This window comes from Equus caballus, chromosome 24, assembly GCF_041296265.1.
Source record: "Equus caballus isolate H_3958 breed thoroughbred chromosome 24, TB-T2T, whole genome shotgun sequence".
In the NCBI taxonomy this organism is placed as follows: Eukaryota; Metazoa; Chordata; class Mammalia; order Perissodactyla; family Equidae; genus Equus; species Equus caballus.
In genome coordinates this window covers 24,814,539-24,819,017 of record NC_091707.1, presented here as the reverse complement: position 1 = coordinate 24,819,017, position 4,479 = coordinate 24,814,539, and the positions used below count along the sequence as shown (strand labels likewise).

At 47.6% G+C, this 4,479-nt stretch overlaps 1 non-coding gene across 1 annotated transcript; it reads right to left on the bottom strand.

Moving 5' to 3' along the window:
- Positions 1–4,026: 4,026 nt before the first annotated feature.
- Positions 4,027–4,171, bottom strand: MIR8956 (microRNA mir-8956). Its single transcript, NR_127957.1, has one exon. It is a non-coding gene; the product is annotated as a microRNA mir-8956 (primary transcript).
- Between the last annotated feature and the right edge of the window lie 308 nt (positions 4,172–4,479).

Sequence of the window (4,479 nt, the reverse complement as noted above, 5' to 3'; positions counted from 1 at the left end):
TGAAATGTGTGAAAACAGTTCTTTCATATGCTTTGTCTAGTTTTCTAGGTGTTTACCATGGGAGGGCTGGTCCAGTATCTGCCTGCTTGCTTTTTGATCGTGTGAATTGACATGTGCTCTCTCTCTACGCCTGGGCAGCACCACCTGACCCTCCTCCATATGCATATAAATGAAAATAAATGCTTAAATCCAAAGGTCCTGGACTTTAGCCACTAAATCCTGCTGGGCTATGAGCCCCGCTCTATCTTGGCCTCATAAAACTGACCCTCTGAGGATTACAGAGAGCTAATCCCAAACCCTGGTGCTAAAGGACTTCTTATCCTCCAAACACCTCCAGAAGATCAGAGGGCATCATTGTATTTTTCAATCAAAAGTCCTTTTTCATAGACAGATATAAATTAGCATAGGAAAAAAAGTAGAAGAAGATACACAGAAATGTTAACAGTGATCATCTCTGAGGAATGAAATTTTGTCTTTTCTTTTTGCTTTTCTAAAGTTTCCAAATTTTTAAATAATGAACATGTGCCACCTTTAAAATAAGAAAAAGATTGATGTCCTGTATTTGTGTACCTCTCCCATCTGATGACATTTCACTGTGCCTTAGTAGAAACATAGAGACCATGGGCGTAACTGATGGCTAACGATACCAAGCTTGCCTGGGCGATGGCCAAGTTCTGCCCCTACTCCACAGAAGAACAGAGCTATTGAATTCTGACACCCTCCCTTCTCTTCTGTCCCCAAACAAAAGATTGTTTGAAGAGTTTCCTTGTTCTCTTAGCAAATGATAACCCAGAAAAACAGCTCTCTCAGAGGCTTTTCCAGAATGTTCTGATAAAGCCAAGTCTTCCAAAGGAGTGTGTGTCCAGGATCCAAGAGAAAGAGGAACACTGCCGGGTTCCACATGGGCATCAGCATGGATTGTGCCCTGGGTTCCTGGGCACTCTCTCCCCTTCGGCACGGGCTAAGGGCAGAGTAGAGGACAGCCTCTCTGCCGGTGGGATTCACAGTTGCCCGCCCCCCCAGTCCCTATGTTTCCTTTAAGAAAAACAAAAACAAAAACAAAAAAATCCACTCCTCAGAATCCAGACCAGGAAGTCTGGAGACATTAGCATATCCTGGCAAGCAGCCTGATGGCTAATAGATAACAGGTTATCCAAGAAACAATTAGCCTGCGCCCACACGGATCAGTTGCAAACACTGACCTCCTCATCAGGATGCAGCCCTGAGAGTAAAGAACCCTTTCTTCTTTCACTTTCAGTGGGTGGGAAAATGTCAGGCCTCACTCCCTTCTTTTACGCCGTGACAAATTAGTATGTGCTACGTCTGCAATCGCACTGAAGCCCTCCTGAGCACAGGGTCAATGAGACCCCGTCGGTCCTCCCCATGAGCCCCTGGGGCTGGTGAGGACAGAAGCAACCCGTGTGGCTCCTGCCTCAAGGTAGGAGGCCTGCGGCAGCTTTCTCATCACCATTTCCTGCCTGTGTCACCAGTCTTCTTGCCCTCCTTTCTCACACTTCTGCCCCTGCCCTGCTCCTTTCAAAGTCCACGCCTGGCTGCTGAAGGGGATCTTTCCAGCCCTGCTGTCTCTCTCCCAATTCAGCACATTGCACACCCCTGGTATCCCCCACCACACACACTCTTTTTGTTTGATTAGAGAGGTCAGGAGGGTATAGGGAAGGAAGACATTTCCTCTGTCCAAAGTGGGTTCGTCTGGCCAGAGAACGAATTAAATTCACATGAGACAGAATAGCAAGAGAAAATTAAACAAAGCTTTATGAGGAACCATGGCCCGGGTTCTTTCTTCCCGAAGGAAGAAAGGGCACCAAAGAAGTGGGGTGCACAGAGTGGTTATATACTCCCAAACAGAGTGTTTCACATGTGATTGAAATGTCCCTCCCACAATAGTCACAAGATTGCCCTGTCAGCACAGCTCTTGATGGACACAGCAGGTAGTGGGTCTGCTGTCTCGGAGGGCGTAGCAGGAGGCAAGTCTACTGTCTCAAGCTGGGTGGTCACAGGTGAGTGCAGCAATCAGTTCCTAGCCTAAGGAAAGATACTTAATCCTTAAAGAAATGCCAACGTTGGGAGGGGGAGGGAAGTCAGTTACAGGAGGTTACCAGAAACAGTAATAAGACTATTATGCAAGATTTAAGTCCTTGCCTTTGGCATTGCTTAAAGAGTTTCTAGAGACAGGTCATCACCCCTTCTTCCTGTTAGAGAGGGGGATATCTTTACAGAGGGAGAGTTCCTTTACAATGTAAATGTCTCCTAACAAAGGGTAAGTAAATTCTACTTTTCTGTTGCTTTCCTGTCTGCCAAGGAACCAGCCTCAAATAATCATCATGCCAAAGAGACATATCTTGGGGCGGCCAATTTCAGGTCCCCACAAGGGGAACAAGATTCAGAAATAAAAGCTTTGGTTTCGGTTTAAGGGATCGATGTGCACTCACTGCTGTAGATTGTATCATTACATCAATGTTACATCACTGCTGTAGATTGTATCATTACATCAATGTTACATCACGGTGGCCTCAGCAATGGCCTCCCAAACTATTTTCTCTCCAAACCCTCTCTAACCTTTTCCCCAGTAAGACGTATAGAATTTGAATGTAAACAGGAATGCAATGACAGACTGAGGCTGTCTCACTTTCTTTTGAGTAGATAGAACCAGCTAATAATTCTCTTAATATCATGTCAAATCAGTCAAATCAACCTTTTCTCTTTTTTTTGGAAGAAGATTAGCCCTGAGCTAACATCTGCTGCCAATCCTCCTCTTTTTGCTGAGGAAGATTGGCCCTGAGCTAACATCCGTGCCCATCTTCCTCTGCTTTACATGTGGGACGCCTGACAGAGCATGGCTTGATAAACGATGCTAGGTTCACACCCGGGATCCGAACAGGTGAACCCCAGGCCGCCGAAGCAGAACGTGCAAACTTAACCGCTGTGCCACCGGGCGGCCCCTCAACCTCCTCTTTTCCTGTCTTGGGAAGGGGCTCGTGTTTTTTTCTCATGAAATCAACAGTCATAACGGTAGCCGCCGTGTTTTGAGCACTAACCTGAGCTGCACTGTGCTAAGCCCTTTATGTACACTGCCTTATCTAACCCTTTCCACAGTTCTGTTTTATTATCTCCATTTTACAGAGGAGAAAACAGAGGCCTGGAGAGATTAAATAACCTGCCCAAGATTATTTTTTAAAAAAGAAACGGCAAAGATTCTGAGATTCAAATCGCTGTCTGGTAGATTTCAAAGTTTCATCTCATCCTCCGTTGCCTACATCACACCAGCTCCTTGAAGGAAGCAGCAGGTGAGAGTCCTGGGTCCTGAACGGTGGGCCAAAAGGGCTGGTGGTCTGCACAGGAGGGAGTCGGGGGCCTGCGACCGCTGCAGCAGCATCCAAAATCGTCCATCATGCTAGGAATCTGCCCAGCGGTCCGCAAGCATGGGCTCATCAAACCTCACCGCAACCTACGCATCAGGCCCGGCCACCCCACGTTACACCTAAGATTTAAACTGAGAGGAGAAGTGATTTGTTCAAAGTCACTCAGCTGGTAAGTGGAAGTAAAATGTGGTTTTGAATTCAGGCTTCCAGTTCTCGAATCTACCCTAGGCTTCCTATGCGCTCCGTCTCTCAGCAGCTCTTGAGTTCGGCTGCTCACCCAACGTGAGGAATGCAGTGAGGCTCCCTGGTTCTTTGCTTATTCTGATGTCAATAGTTTGAAAAGTGCAGTGAGTAGCTAAGAGTGTGGGTTCTAAATTGCCAGAGTCAGAATCCCAGCTCTGTCACTTACAAGTTACGTGACCTTGGGCAAGTTGCTGTGCCTCAGTTTCCTCATCTCTCAAATAAGGAATAGTAACAGCACCCACTTCTGAGATCGCCATGGATGAGGTGTGTGAGAAGCGCTTAGGATGACACGGGGCGGGAAGGATGCGATCAAGAAATGCAGGTTAGTATTATTACCTAACAATTCCTACTAGTACACAATAGCTAGATTTATAAGACGCTGTTACTATTTTGGTTAGCATAATTTACATTTTCCTGCCAAAGATAAGCCCTCCAGACTTCTCTGCCTTAGCTTAAATCCTCCCCAAAAGCAGAGGCAAAGATCCTCCGAGGCAAAGATCCAAGTCAAGAAAAAGCGTTAGTGAACAGGTTACCACTGGTAGGGGGCCTCAGTCCCACGGGGACCCTCTGGGAAATTGTTTGGAACACACCCCAGAATGGGCCCTGAGGACCTCGTACCTGCCCCCGTCTGTAGGGGCTGCTCCGGGGCCTTCACTCCCTGCCCAACGGGGAGCAAGTGCGCCCCAGGGACCAGGGCACGGCTGCAGGCAGCAGGAAGCAGGAAGCAGGAAGCTGTTGGTGCAGCGGTGACACATTGCAGGGGACCCTGGGGTGGGCTAAGCACCTGTGGGTGGGGCCCTGCCTGCCAGCTGCGCAGTAATCTCCCAGTGTTGTTAATGTATATTCGAGGTGTAGT